This window comes from Crocodylus siamensis, chromosome 9, assembly GCF_052110815.1.
Source record: "Crocodylus siamensis isolate JL-2025a chromosome 9, ASM5211081v1, whole genome shotgun sequence".
NCBI classification, from domain to species: domain Eukaryota; kingdom Metazoa; phylum Chordata; order Crocodylia; family Crocodylidae; genus Crocodylus; species Crocodylus siamensis.
In genome coordinates this window covers 26,389,879-26,406,289 of record NC_143403.1, presented here as the reverse complement: position 1 = coordinate 26,406,289, position 16,411 = coordinate 26,389,879, and the positions used below count along the sequence as shown (strand labels likewise).

Genomic DNA, 16,411 nt, shown 5'->3' with positions numbered 1-16,411 from the left:
TAATTCTGCCGAAGTCCTCTTCTAGGGTCATGTAGGTGTCCCCTCTCCTCTTGAGCAATGAGTCATAAAGTTGACACCCCACTTACATTAACTAGTCAGTCCACATGTTCAGAGCTAATGCCCCAGGCCCTTTTGCAGGTCCTGGCTGATCTGACTACATCATTAAAGTGATAGTCATATTTTCAAGCTTTTGGATATACCAATGGGACCTAGAGCCTTTTTTTTTTAAATAAGAGCTTTGATTTTGATAGTTAGGCTCTAGACATGGATCTAAACTGCCTGCTGTACTTCTCTCTTTTCTTATGAACTTCACAGTTGGAGGGCCTTCCTTGGCCAGGAGGAGGAGATGAGGAGCACTCTGTGGAAGGCAGAGGCAGGTGCTTGCAGAAGTGAAGTGGAATGAACAGGAGGCTGAGTTGGGTGCAGCAGGAGTTGGAGAGGTAATAGGCTGTGACAAGCAGGTGTTGCTGTCGGATGCAGGTTGGTGGAAAGCTTGTGAGGAGTGTCCCCATGGGAGAAAATCCTTGGTAGGTGGTGGCTAGACAAAGGCTTGAGAAGTCAAAGTTTCTTTGAAAAGGGGTTAGTTTCCATGGTCATTGTGCCTAAGGTGGAAGCTGGCTCCAAATGAAAGGCTTCTGTTGCAGAGCTGTGTACAAGAGACTCTGTGGCTGCTGGCTGGTTGTGTGCTAATTGTCCCTCATCATTGGAGCAGTTTCCGAGCAGCAGATGCATGGTGAACAGTGCTACAAGAAGCAGGAGGGCAGTGTATAAATGTCCCCAGGTGCCTTTAATGGGAGTTGAGCTGCAAAGTCCTGGTACTGGTTCTGAGGAGCACTAAGCTTTTCTGAAATTGCCCTCAGATGCCAAGCTGGGAACTGCTGAGTTTTGTCTGGAACTGTAGCTGCTTATTCTACTGTACCAAGCGTATCTAAATGGAACCTAAAATTAAATCACTTTCAGTGCTTACCTATGAATTGTGACCTGCTTGGTGGTAATGAGTACTTCAAGAGGTTTGGTGTATCCCAGTTCTCTATAACGTTCATTGCACCATCCCTGTCTGAGGCAACCAAGTTACTGTATTTGGACAAAGAGCTTAGTAAGGTTGCTAATGCAGTTACTAGTAGTTCATTCTTTTGGTTATCTGTCTTGCATAGAGTTGATCCTCTAACTAACAGGTTAATTATCTCAGGCACTAGATGTGTTCACAAAAATTGCTGCCTTCCTGTTGCCTAGAGGAGCCTAAGAATAGTAAGAAAGTGATATATTTTTGAAAGTAGGTTTTTTAATTGACCAAACTGGATACAAAGATCTGCTGAAGAGTCATGAGAGAGCTGTTTATGAGAATTTAGAGGCCCTCTGATCTAGTTAGATGGCTCTCCCATAGGGATCCCTTTTTATAAATAATTATATAATTATTAAAATACATAAAGTGAATCATTTGTTAAGAATATACCAGCGGGAGTTCTGTGACTGTCCAAATATACTAATAAAAGCTTACTCCAGCTCTTGTGCTGGGTTGGTTCTAGAGATTAAGCAGTTCTGACCCCATCCTACTTTCTCTTTGCAAGCCATGGCCTCTTGGGTTTTCAGTCTCCTGCACACTTACATACATATATATATCATATGACACTAGTAGATTAGGATTCACCCATGTGTAACAAGTGTTCCAAGCTAGGTCGTAAAACAAACACAATTTAGACTCAGGCTTTGTCTATACTAGAAAAGAGATACAAGTTTAACTAAATCAATTTGTGGTTGATCATTGTGTACCATTGTAAACCTTTTTGTAGATGCACTTAAACTGATTTAAACCTTGCTTAAAACAGCTTAACATGCAGTGGATTCTTAACATCTATTGTTTTATTTTTCAACTCACTGGTGTGCGTCTGAGATGCTAGCAACTAGTTTAGAGTCACTATTCCTGTGTGACCTATAGAAAACACAGGATTGTGCTCTTGTGCTCTCTCTGTTGGCTTTGCAAAAACAGTTAATTAACCAATCCTCTATTCCCAAAGCTGCATGCATTCATGCTGACATCATCAATAAAGCTAGCATACAAACAAAAAAGCAAACAAAACAGTCATGATGGTATCCAATGCATTTAACCAGAGAGGAAATAAATCAATATTTGTCAAGTAGGGAAAAAAAGGGTAAAATGGATTGGGAGGGGGGCGTGGGGGGAGGAAGGGAGCAGGCAGAGAGACATCCCGGTTTCCTAAAGGCTCTTAAAACAGGAGAGATGAAAAGAAGATAACAGCATCTATTAACACAGACTTATTTAAATATCTGTTCCTGTATTGACCCTGCTTGAATATACACTCATGACAGAGTTGAAGAAAAGAGTATTATGTATTAAAAATATTTCTTTATTGTAAATGTATACCAAATGTATAATTAACTGAATTTACCAACAAACATCGTACATGTCTGAGTCTTACAACCTCAAAAGCTTATGTGAGCATGTCCAATGGGAGGTTAATCTTGTGGTTAAGGCACTAGAGTGTGACTCAGGAAATCCGAGTTTCACTCCCACTTCCATCTGTGTATGACCTTGGGCAAGTTGCTCTAATCTCTTGGTATCATCTGTAAAAATGGAGATAATACTTCCTTAGTCCTACTTCAGTCTGTCCTGGGTACTGTGAACTTTTCTGGTCTCTTTTGTTATACGTATGCTCAATATGTCATTACTTTATTGGAATAAAAATACTTATAAACATGTCTCTTAAAAAAAGAACTTCCCTGATTTCTAACTCTTGTATGTAGACCTGATGGTATTTTGCTCATGAGCTCAGCATGTTTATGAGTAGCAGGCAAAGTCTGAAAGCCAGAATAGTTTAATGCCTGCTTAAAACTTTACTATATTTGTGAGAACAGATTTTATTGTCTATTTCTGTGAGAAGTCTCAAGAGACCACTGCATCTCTCACTGAGTTGTTAGATGTAACCACAATTGGATACAAAATTCTTGCTGCGGATAATACAAATATCTCTAGCTTAGACAACACAGAGAAAATATTTATTAAATTCAGTGCCTTGAGGAGAACATGACTATAGTTCATTCTCAGTCAAGTGATGTTTATCACAGATGAGTTTTGATCTGAACTTTGTAGTGATCGCTAGGCATACCTGACTGAGAAATAAAAAGCAAGTTTTATTTGTGGAGCAGTAAGCAAGCTTCTTCAGTATTTTTAACGGACTTGAGGGACTATCTGCCAAATCCTAACCCTTGTAGTCTTCCTGGTAAGAGAGCATCTCTAAAATACAACTTCCACCACTACAGGCTTCAGGTGTTTTTTTAATTCACTTTATTTATTCTCTAAGTAATTATTATTTTTGATATAACAATAAAATAAGCATATGACATTGTAAAAGTCATATTTAATTGGGGAAAAAAACCTGGTCAGTAAAAAGTCTAGTTTAGAAGTCATAGTACAAAATCATTGGTTTGGAGATGTATTCACAATTCTTTCCTGGATTGCCCCAGAGGTATGACAGGGAGGAAAGAGAAACAATAACTTGCTGATGATTATGTGGTGTTGTGAACAGTACAATGAATACAGACTCAGAAGACCTTGGTATACATTCCAGAACCATTAAAGATGGTTTGGTAAGGCCTTTGCTCAGATGTACCAAACCAGCTTGCTTACAGTTACCACTCACATGGCAGTATCAATCTTTTTTTTCTTTTCTAAGAGCTATGTAAGTGAGAAAATTTGGCCTGATTACTGGATTATCTGTATTTTTTTCCCACCGTGCTTCTGGTACAAAACCCTCTAACAAAGCAGACTGGGTTTGATTTCATCAGGAGTTTGAAATAAAAGCACACTAAGTGTGAAGTTTCAGCTTTGTGAGCTACTATCTCAAAGTGCTTCATATTTAAAAATGAGATGTTGACAGTGATATCAAGAAGAATACAATTAAATCAGGAACAGGGGCAACAAAAAGATCTTAGCCTAAGTTTTGAAACAGCTTGTGGTATTTGATGTCTGCTTTTAGATGCTAAATTTCAAACACATTATTTTTAGAAAGGACCTAGTACTTTCTGCCACAAAGTCAGATCCTTTTAAGGTATCTCCAGTTAGGCATTCAGAAATGGAGACCCCTGAATTCACTGATTACGTTTAAAAGTGTAAGGCCCCAGTCCTGTGACAATGGGTAGCTTAGGAGCAGGTTGTGATCCCTCTTGTGGCTGCAACATCTTCCAAAAGCTCTGCTTAGGATATTATTGGTTCTTAATATACATCAAAATGTTTCAATTGGCTGCAGGGCTAGAGTTTGTGTATGTGTGGGTGAGTGAGATGCTGCTGGTTTCAAGAGTCATGATTTATTCAAGCACCTCTAGCTGAGTCAGATAATGTAACTGTAGGAAGCTCTATGTGGCGGTCTCTGGGCCCTTAATGTACCAGTCAAGACTGTTGAATGTTGAAGTGGCAGACTTCTGTGGGGGAAGGGATTTGACCTTAAGCGGACAAAGTTGCCGTATAATTATTAACTGTAAAAGGCTCTGTATGAGAAGGGAATCCTGCGGTGATGTGGTGTATCTCTCTCTTCATGGCTACTGGTTGGTTTTTGTTTCTTTCTTTCTTTTGTTTGGGGGAAAGGGGAAACTTATGCTCAGTGCAATGTGAACAATTAAAGGCAGAGGTCCTAGAAACAGAAAGACTAGTGAAAGGCACAAGTATTTATAGGCAGCAGTAAAATAAAAAAAATAATTAAAGATTAAATATCAGTAGGCCGCAGCTATAGCATCTACTTGTTAGTGAAAGTGAAGCAGGGTTGGAGTGTACCATTGCTTGGAAATGGAAAAGTCCAAGGCATGCCTATGTATCGCAAGTGGTTGTGTTAGTTATTCATTAGGTGATTTTGCCTGAGACGCTGCTGATCCGAAGTATGAACAACTGAGCTGCTATTTTTCAGATGTGATCTAAATCTTAGCCATTACTCCTTCATGATCATTAAGCTTCTGGTTGTGATTCCAGGTTGAGCCATGTCCCCTTTAAGCTGCTTCTGGTTATGTAAAAGGGCCCTGTGTATAGTAGACCTCAATCCTATTACAGTATAGAGAGTTCCTTGGGTGTCATAGAGAAAGTGGAATGGCTTCATTCTGTAGTCCCCCAACTATCCTACCACAAGGCGTGCCATATATGCAGTTGGGCAGGGGAGGGAAAAATATGGCCCACAGGCCAGATCTCACCCACCAGGCCATTCTATCCAGCCTGCAGGGCCCCTAAAAAATTTAGCAAATTAATTACTATCTGTCCGTGGCTGCCTAATCTGATGAGGCACCAGCAGCGGCAGAACCCAGGAGGAGCCAGTGGCAGGAGCCATAGGCAGCAGCAAGGCCTGCCCAGCTCTATCCCACCCCCAGCCCAACCCCGCCTCCTCTGCCTAGCATAGGCTTCTGACCTGGTGACCATGGGCTGTTCCCCTGCCCTCCCTCTGTCTGAGAGTGCAAAGTGAGATAAGGACAAGGGGGAAGGGAGAACTGCTTGTAATTGCCTCAGGTTGGGGCGGAAGGAGTGCGGCCCAGGCTGGCAGGGGCTCTAGGAAGCTGGGCAGACTTCTCTCTCTGTTTGTCCATGTAGCAGAAGCCATCCTGGCTCAGCCTGGCTCCCACAGTTCCCAGCTGGCTCCATGCGATGCCGGCCCTGGCTCCTGCACAATGTGGTTCCTAGCCAGGACCACACGGTGCAGCAGGAGCCAGCCAGGAACTGCAGGGTGGCTGGGCTGGGTCCTGCTGTGTTCTGTGGTCCCAGCCATGCAGTCAGGAACCGTGTGCTGCTGGAGCGGCAGCAGGTGTGGGGAGCAGCAGGTGGGCGGGAGCATGAGGCCGGTACCAGTGCCCTGGGTCCAGGGCTGGCAGGGGCCCAGATTGGGGCGGCAGGATTATGGAGCACAGGCTGGTAGGGTTTCTATGGAACCAGGCCAGCTCCCCCCCTCTCTGCAGGTGGCCCAGCCACATGCAGTCTTGCGGCTTGCCAGGACTGTGAACCACTGGGAGTCTCCACCTACCACGGGCTGTGAGCTCCCCAAGGCCTCACTGCCTGCTGGTGGTGGTGGCAGGGGCTGAGGTGGGAGGGGGTCCCACATGCACACCACCCCATACACATACCCACAACCCACCTCACACCACCATACATACGTACCCACACCTTGCAGGCATACCCCACTCCCACACACTCTCACCGAAACCCCCTCACCGAAACCCCAGCCACCTCCCACCACACACGCCAAAACTCCCCCAGCCACACACACACCCACAGCCCCCAGAAACCCCATACCCGCCCACACCCCACACATCCACACACAAGCTTCTCCACCCCACATATACACCCACCCCCCCATACCCCAGAACCTCATCTATCCATTCCCCAACAAATGCCACACACACATCCACACACACAAACTCACCCTTCCTCACATCCCACAAACATCCCCCCACACACGCAACCACAGTCCCCACAAACCCTGTACCCGCTCACTTGTACCCCCTCCATGCCCCCTACAATATACTAACGTAAGACTTCATTTAAGCCCGTATGCAATAATTTCTATGTATAGTATGCAAACACATGTAAATCAGAACAAAAATATTTTTTTGAGATAAAATTAATGTATGTTGTAGTAGATGTTTGAGTTTTAGAATACAATTTGTTGTTTTTTTTCTGGTTCCAAGATGGCAACACCCTTGCTGAAAGGAGTATTTCTGGAGCCAAAGGTCAGGGGTTAGGGGGCGGGACTTCTGGTCCCAAGATGGCAAGCAGGGGGTGGGGCACCTGTTAAGGGGCAGGGCTACCCATGTGGCCCTTGACAGCTCCCCAAAACTTGTTAAGTGGCCCTTCAGCCAAAATAATAGCCCGCCCCTGCAGTTGGGGAAAGAGCACATTAGGGGAGGAATGTACTAAGCCGTGAAATAGCTCTGTGTTCTGCTGTATTGGCTGTGTTGTGTTGCCTCCAGTCTTTACCTGGCTTCATATTCATAGGTACAAAGGCAGTGTGAAGTCCAGCCTATTTTTCCCACATATACCTCCTTATGTTTAGGCCAAATTCCCTTGAGGTGTGCCTGAGATTCAGGGCCCTTTGCTGGTTTTTGATTAAAGCAATTAGTCTTGGACTTCCTGGAAGTCTAAACCTTTCTTAATTCCTGTATCAGTTGCATTTGGATACAGCATTCTTCAAGTCCTGTCCAAAAAAAAAAAGAAAAAGACCCTTAAGCAGAAGCTGCTTTCTTTTTCAAATCATTTTAGGAAACCACTTCAGGGCTGGCTGCATTTCCGAAGGTGCAGTGTTCACTTTTTTTTCCTCTTACAGACTTGGTACAGATGTGGGAGGCAGGATGATACTTCCTCTAACAGCTTTAGGAACCTACCCCTTCACTGCTTGCCTTTTCTGTTATTACCTTAAACAAGGGGGGAAGCTTTAGAAAATATCCAAACAAGCTAATTTACTGGGGGTTTTAGCAGGTTTTTTTTCGGTGAAATTATTTCACAAATTTGTCCTGAATTTTTTTAATATTTTGGGTTCTCCTGAAACTGTTCTTCAGTGGATGGTTTGTCAAAACAGTTCCTTTCCATTTTTCTTCTAATAACACGCTTTTCTTACGTTTTATCCAGAATGATGTAGTTAGGGGTGGCATTAAAGGTAATGGTTTCTTACTGGAGCACTCCCTCTGAGCATATGTGAGCACATGCACATGCACATACAGGAAAGTATCCTACAGGAGAATTATCCCCCTTCCATGGGACAATGCTGTCCAAGCAAGGTGCTTTATCCAGTCTTTTGTTGCACAGTGGAAAAGGAGCTCTCCAGGCTTTGTTACACAGTGACGAAGGAGCCCAGGTGCAAGAGTCCTAATGTTCTTGAACTGATTTTGTTGTAGTTGTAAGGTGTACTTGTAAAAAACTTTAAGCTCCTTACAGATAAAGATACTATATAATTAACAGAAGAGTTTAAATGATAAGTTCTGCTTATGAGCACCAGTACAATCTTTATACTATTTTTATAGTTGTACGTATCATATAGGTGATGATAACACACCTTTCTATAAAAGTTAGAAAGAACGTTAGTGTTTATTTTGTTTTTCTCCACCTGTAAAGCCAGGTGCCTTGGTACCTTGAATCTAACTGTGAAACAACTGGGAAAATGAATATTAGTATCACCTCATTTCTGAAAGATGTATAAATGCATATTTTTTAGTTCTTGTAAAAATGATGTCACAATACCCAAGGATCTCTCTAGGTTTGTATTAAAATGCAGAGCATCAGAGGTCTTTCTCATTTCTAGCCATATTGTATTGTGAGATAGTGGACTGTGAACAGATCACTAGTTCTGAATTGACTTTTGTTTCCTTCAGCAAAGGCTAGTGTATTTTAAGGTTAAATTCTAAAGCTGAAGGGAAAAACTTGTGGTGAATGCAGAGAAGACTGTTCAAGCTGTTCAGACATTTAGAATGGATTAGTGGGCAGAGTGCAGGTGAAGTGGCCAAAGGTGCTTGAGGAAGGCACTGTTCCACAATACGTCACATGGTTCCCTATTTTAGCAGCTGCCAATCACCTCTGCATGTGACAGTAATTAGACACAGAGGATACACATGTATTGTGCAGTTTTCAGCTGGCAGATGCTTCAGTAGCTTTAGTACAGAGCAGCAGCATAGTCCTAAGAAGAAAGAATAACACCTGAAGAAGCCCAATAAAGAAATATTTCACAGCTGCATTGCCATGTTTTTTGCCTTCTTTATTACAGATTATACAGTATAATGAATGGGTGATAAAGCCACATTTCCACCTGGGGACCTTCATGATTTAAATCTATTTCATTATTAGAGTTCCCCTCCCTTCTTCCACTCCAAGCTTCCCAATGATTGGGTTTATCACATAATCCCTATTCGCTTATCTGTTAAAATATATAAAGATTTTTTTTGTTTGAATTCACCTGGAGAGTGATAATTTCAGCTTACTGTCAATGAAATATAATTCTGAATAATTTCCCACATGATTATTTGGGGAGTTGTTTTTGGAAGTGTTAATACAAGACAGTAGAAAAGTTAATAGAAAACAATGGAAGTCATTGTGAGAGATGATAGAAGGAGGGTTAAAGTATTTAATAGGGGCCAAGATGCTGCTACCAAAATTTATCTTTATTAAAATTAGAAATGCTACAGCTTTTAGTCCGGTAATAAACCTATAGTGACTCATCAGGGTGATGTTGTGGCTTTTTCCTTTGCTCTTATGAGCAGAGTATTGATTAGATGGTGAAGTAATACAACAACAGCTGAAGCTCAGATAGCAAATATGTGTTAAATTGATCTCCCTTTACTAAACCCTCTCTTCCCTAGTGTTATTTATAGCAGAAGGATTGGCTTTGGAAAACAACTTTGATAAACACTACCTTGTGGTACCTGTTTAAATGATGGGGGAAGAAAGTGCTCCCTAGTTTGTTAACTTTAAGTATTGGAAACAGAAGTGATGTGCACATAATAATATTATGATTCATACAAACCACTTTTCAGCCAACTCAATATATTTCATTACCTCCTTTCCAGCAGATGTATTGATTTTTGTTTTGTGGTTTTATAACACAATTTCAAGGCTGTTGTAGTTTAATGAGCCATGTTCTTATGATGTTTAAAAAGATTTGAAGCAGTTGTTGAAGTAAATATTATGGATTGCCCATCTCTTGTCACCTCTCCTTTCTGTTATCCGTATAAACCTAGCATAAAAATGAATAGGGCGTCCAGCTATGCAGCTTTTTGTGCTTGAGATCAAAGTGCTACTGGAGAACAATAGCAGGCCACACTTATGTGTTCATGACCACACACAGCAGCACCTGCAGAGCTGTAAAATGTCATTGTTGCTTCTGCAGTTTGAGCACAGAGGAAGCACCACTGAGGTGGCAGATGATTCTAATAATACTTGATGTGAATTGATGGGGAAGGAGGACCATAACACAGAGGGCTTTTTATTATAAGCCTTGACTTCCCAAGCTGTGAACAACAGAATACTGCACCTGTGGACTTTCTTCAAATCAACCATTATGGAAGCTGACAGATTTTATTAACTTAAGGAAGAACTTTTCAACATTGGAGATTTGTAGTTTATTCTGTAGTCATGTGAAAAAGAAACAGAAGGATATATTTACATATTTCCTGCTGTTCAGGTTTTTCTAGTAGAAACTTATCCATTCTGCCTTTTGAGTAATTTTCTAATAAAATAGGAGGGACATAATCAGAAATGTTTTTGATATTTAAAACATTTAAAATATTTTCTTGATCATTTTCATTCACATTGTTTTGTGCCTTTTTGTAAGATGGCTGATGAAGACACAGGAAGACTTGAAACAGAAAGGAAATAAAAATAAGATAATACCTGGCTAAATGTAGGGTATCTGAGGCTTGAAAGATTTGATAAGAAAGAAACAAAAACTGACAATATTGAAGTCATCACACTAGTGAAACGTTCCTCAACTGACTCTATGCAGTCCCACTGACATTTTGGCTTTTCTTCTCACTCTGTGTGTCTGATTTGTATGTGGCACCTTGGTTAGTAGTACACTACTTAGTTAGTTGCACCAAACGTTGCTCTGTGCAGCCTTCCAAAGTTTGGATTTTGGTTTTTTTTGCAAAACTTGTCCATTAGTTTTAATTATGTCTGTGGTCATTTTATATTGCATTGGATCATACATTTTCATGCATCATCTCTATGTTTGTGCTTGTCTTGCTTTATCGTTATTGGTTTATTGCTTCTTATAACATTATAAAAATAACACTGCTGTAAAATGAAGCCAGGGAGAATTATATTTTTGGTGTACATTTCCCCTCTCTCTCTCTCTCTCTCTCTCTCTCTCTCTCTCTCTCTCCCCTCTCTGTTGAGTTTACTGGAGTGTTATCAGGCATACCTAGCTCCCATATCTGTGGACATTATAGTTTCACGAGGAGTGGAACTGGATGTTATACGACCTGTATTGCATGGGATCCACCTATGGTACTCACCCTCTGCAGCAGCAGCAGGAAGAGTGTGACTGAAATGCCGTGAGAAGAGAATCAGGCTAAGGAAAATACTGTTGTTCAGCCTCTACTTTGTGGCCCTGAATTTTGTATTTTTCTTCCTGCTTGTTACTCCTTTGGAAGGGTGGAAAACTGCACTAGCAGTTTTAAGCCACCTTTTTATCCTCCTTGTGTGGGGCTGTTGAACCACTTGCAAAACTCAGAGTAGCCTCAGGATTTTTCTGTTCAAGTGGCTTTCATGCTCTTTCCATGCTACCATAACAGCACAGAGGTACTGCAGTTATTTAGAAGATTGAGACCTCTGATAGTTCAACATGGCATTTTTTTATTTTCAAAATTTCTACTGGTGTCAAAAGTGAAGGATCTTACCTATGTGTAAGATCAATTCAGTAATATCTGTTTAAGTAGACTGTTAGGCCCAGTTCAGGTCATATCAAAGGTAGTGCTATACATTCAGTAGGTCTTGGGGCAGGCCCATTGTAAGCATGTAAATCCAAGTACATCCATCGGCCTGCACAGATGGAGCTAAAATACACAACAACGTTACTTGGGTTACTTTAAAAAAGAATTGTATATTTAAAATGAAGGTAGGATATGACATATATCAACAGCATTTTTACACATCTTCATATGTAAATAGCTTTTACAGTTTATGTGCCTTAAAAGCCAGTTTGGTTTCCAAGGGTTCATGGAAATTGTAATTCATATAGTATTAATGTGTTGACCAAGCGTTGACAACTCAAGCATAAAGTTGATCGGATCGTGATTATTAGCTAAAAGCAGAGAGCTTTTTGTTGATTCTTTTTGTTCTAAAAATAAGCTTTGGACAAATTGGAGATCATTTTGCAGGAAACTCTTAAGTAAAGCGATCATACGAAGTAGTTAGTAGAATATTACACTTTTCATTTGCACAAACAGATGGGAAGCCTGTCTTCAGATTTAATCAGGAAATGACAGACAGGTAGTACTTTTGCATGTTTCAGATGGGGACTCTTTCTTTTCAGAGAGATAGGAAGACTCAGCTTAATATTCAGTAACCCCTAGACTAGTGGAGATAAATATTTACTAGACATCCATGCTATCTCAAGCATTACTTCGTCATGCTATGAGTGTGTAAAAATTATTTCATAGTGAAATAATGAATTATTTGGGTAATTACAAGAACCTTCTGACTTTTTTTCTCTGCTTACACAGTTTGTGCAACAACAATCCAGAAGACACAGTAATATGCCTGTGGATAAACACGTGAGTAAATAACTGCTTTAACAATCCATGAGTCATGGATCTCTGACCATATGCTTTTTAGCTAATCTTTTAGAAAAGATTTTGATATCAATTGTTTCTTTTTCCCTTTCCAAAGCATTATATCTGGTAACCTAAGCGCATACAATCTGCTTCAGAAGAGGGACTTGGACAAGTGCAGCCACTGGTTGTTTTAATGTCACTGCAGAGATTATATTACCTTCCTAGGAACAAAATCTTTCCCCCCCTTCAAATGGAAGTCCCTTGATACCCCCATCAGAGACCATTTGTTATGCAGAGTTTTGTGAAGCAATCAAAATTAATTCACAGTGATCTTTTCACCCAGAGCCCCTAGCTTCTAATAATGGGCTTTCTCAACAGGTGCTCATTGTGGCAGTTTGACTTCAAATTGCCAGACTAAAGATTTTATTCTTTAGCCATATTTAGAAAAAATATCCTGAACTTGTAATTTACTAATCTTTAGCAGCTGCCAGGAAAGGCACACCTGCTTAAAAGAATGATGACTTGTGTCTTTGAAATTCAACACCTAAAAATGTTTCCACATTAGTGTATTTCTTGATTTAATAAAATTTAATTTATAAATATGGTGATACATGTCCAGCGAACAACACTGTGGCAGTGTTCAGGTAGCATAAGGGATCAGATTGTACAGTCTTTCCCTTAAGCAAAACTCCTTTTGTAGATAACAGGAGTTTTGCATGGGTAAGGACTGCATGGTTGATTTCAGTGTGAAATTAAAAAAAAAATTTGAAAAAGACCTAAGAAAGCAAGAGATTAAAAAGCAAAATTATTGGGCTATGCTTGTTTTTATGCATGTTATTGAATGTTTGGGCCCTGCATTTTTATTTTCTGATTAAATACTTTTAAAGTGAGTAGCAAAATGAAAATGTAAACCAGCCAAAGCTTCTGTAGTAACTCTTCTTGGTAAATATATAAGGGAAGAAGGAGGGAAACCAGACGTGAAGAACAGAAATTACTCATTTTTATTTTTATTTTTTTTGTCTTCTGCAAAAGCGTTTGGGTAAACTTTGGTTTGGTGAAAATACCTCAAAATGTGAAAACCACGATTCTTGTAATGTTGTTGTAACCAATGCTGCACAAAAATTTCAGGACTCTATTACTATATTTAAAGAATATCATTCTGTTACTGTGGAAAGGTATTCCTATATAGGGAGAAGAATGAGATGGGCCTGGGCAAGATACCTTTTTACTGCGTCTATATTGGAAGTTGTACTAGTATGACTGTAAAGGTTAGAAAAAAACTGTACCCCAAACCAAGACACCAACTCAGAGCAAACCATAATGCTGGTCATGATATCCCAGAGTGAGGGATTCTGGAATACTGAGTTTACACAGGTAAAGAAAAAAATAATTTGAAATATTCAGTTAAAATATACATCTGTGCTTGCTGCTTGTTACTGTGGCATTAAGGAGAAGGATCCATATTTAATTTATTTTTGCTTTGTATGTTCCTTTTTAGATTAGGCTCAGTTAATCCCAACAAATGTTTGAATTTATGCATGTATTATGGATTATGATTTTTTAAAACTGCTGATAAAACTGTTATGGTTTGGGTTAAAATCGGCAGGGGGGAGAGGTTAACAACTGGCCTTCATGTTCAAGAGAGGTAATGTCATTTACCCCCTTTGTGGAACAGGGTAGCTAAAACGAACAGTGAGTGCCTCTAACAAGATACACACCATTGTCCATACAGCTGACACTTCTGCATGGTCTTACCTGTACTTTTGTTTTAGGCAGACAGCCCTTGCTGGTTATAGTGTTGGTCAAAGTATATGTGAAGTAGGAGGACTCTAGAAGGAGACAGAAGGCAGCAGGAAAGCATGAGACATAGCCATAGAAGCAGGGGTAATATTACCTTGAGCAAAACTTAAAGAGGTTTTTTGGCTTTAGCACCAGCTGATGGAGGCTTGGACCTATGAGCAAACAAACTAGGAAGAGTCAGCATGGATTCACCAAGGGCAAGTCGTCCGTGACCAACCTGATTGCCTTTTATGATGAGATGTCTGTAGATACAGAAATAGCAATTGATGTGATATACCTTGACTTCAGCAAGGTTTTTGATACAGTCTCTCATAACATTCTTGCAAGCAAGCTAAGGAAGTATGGGTTGGATGAATGGACTGTAAGGTGGATAGAAAACTGTCTGGATTGTCAAACTCAGAAGGGCAGTAATAAATGGCTTGATGTCTAGTTGGCAGCCGGTATCAAATGGAGTGCCCCAGGGGCCATTCACGAGACTGGTTTTGTTCACTGACCTGGAAGGTGGGATAGAGTGCACCCTCAGCAATTTTGCAGATGACACGAAGCTGGGGGAAGTAGTAGATACACTGAAGGGTAGGGCTAGGATTGAGAGAGATCTCAACAAATTGAAGGATTGGATCAAAAGAAATCTCATGAGGTTCAAGTGAAAAGTCATGCATTTAGGATGGAACAATACCATGCACTGGTACAGGCTGAGGACTGACTGGCTAAGCAGCAACTCTGCATAAAAGGACCTGGGGCTTACTGTGGAGAATAAGCTGAATATGAGCCAACAAGTCCTGGGGCTACAAAACTTACGGAAGAAAAACAAACACTTTAACTGGTCAGTGTTGTTCCATTCATTTATTATAGTACATGGCTCTAGAACCTTGCGGATATATCTGCTCTACCTGTGCATTACTTTGCAAGTCCACTCTTAGGCTAGGTACAGATAGTCAAAAAGCCCAAGGGTGAATTGATTCAGTCTTTGCAGGTTAATCTAAACTGCACAGATTAAATTGAAACAGAAGTGAATAGGCATTTACCTCTTTGATTCAGGAAATGCAGCCACATGCCTGCAGTGGCTCAGGCCAGAAGCCAGGGGGTACTACAGCACGGCTTTCTGGCTCTGTATTCACTTCCTCTTCCTGCTGTCCCAAGGTCTCTGGGATTTGCAGTCCAGAATTACAACAGCAGGACTCTGCAGGGTTGCTCATCAGTTCCTCTTCCTGCTTCCAGGTTCCTCTGGGATTTGTAGTCCACAGTCGCATCCAGCAGTAAATTTGAGTGGGGGAAGGGATGTTTAACCCTTCTCCCTGGCATAGATGACTGGTGCCTCCTGGTACTGGGGGGGTCACTGACTGGGGTGAGGGGGTCTCCCAGTGGCCAATCACCGCCGCTGGCAGAAGTGCTGGCACCAAACCTGGAAGTGCCACCAGCACTTCTCTCGGTGCCCTCCACAATCTCAGGGGACACCAGCCATCGCCCCCCATTCCCCAGCTGGCAAGCGCCAATCTCAGGGGAGGCACATGCCCCCTCTCTACCTCCCCGATGCATTGTCTATGCTCCCTGGCCTCAGACCCCAGCCAGGGTTTGTGCGGGGGGTGGGAGGGGAAGTCCCACACCTGTAGACTGGGCTGCATCCCCAGCTGGGCTTCCCCCCACCCACACACACACTTTGTCAGCCAGCCCTCACTGCTCCAGCTAGAGAGCAGAGGGGCAGGACCAGCCCTGTTCTCTGGAGCAGACAGCCCAGGGCTGGAAAGCATGCTGGGTTACTGTGATTTAACTTGAACAAGGAAGGAGTTTGGGGCAGAAGTTTCATAAGCTGGTTTGACCCAAATCAGTTAAGTCTGATACTACATTCAACCAAGTTTATCTTACACTAGTTTCAGACATTTTGAAACTGGTTTATGTTCACTTAGCTTCTGTTCTGTTACAGGTTTAAACTAGTTTCTGATTACTTAAATTGGTTTATGTATAACTTCTCTCCCTAGCCTTAGAGTACAATGGGGTTCCGCTTTCAAGACCCTTACACTAATAAGAAGTTGGATGTTGCATGCAGTAGAGTATGTAACTGATTAGCCATAGCATTTTCTAGTACTTTATATTTATACATGGGTAATTTCATTTGGCCTGTTTAATGAGAGTCTTACAGGTTTTTTTCAAAGGAGGAAGGAATTGTTTAGGCTACCAAACTAACCAGCAAAACATTTTTGTTCTTATACTTTTGTTTGTTTGAGAAAAATATTACCAGCCTGTAAACCACATGAAATGTTCCTGCAAAATTTGATAAAGTATTTGCACTAAAGAAAACTGTCTCATTTACATTCAGATTTGTAACCACTATAGATCTAAGGCTTTCATACATTTTCCCTGTAAAGAG

The 16,411-nt window shown here is 41.1% G+C and overlaps 1 long non-coding RNA gene across 1 annotated transcript in view; it reads left to right on the top strand.

The window, feature by feature from the left end:
• Positions 1-207: 207 nt before the first annotated feature.
• Positions 208-16,411, top strand: part of LOC149857239 (uncharacterized) — a 107,489-nt gene continuing 91,285 nt past the window's right edge. Inside the window, exons 1-2 of the long non-coding RNA XR_016444168.1 lie at positions 208-440; positions 12,196-12,246. This is a non-coding gene — a long non-coding RNA (uncharacterized LOC149857239). The remainder of the gene's footprint in view (positions 441-12,195; positions 12,247-16,411) is intronic.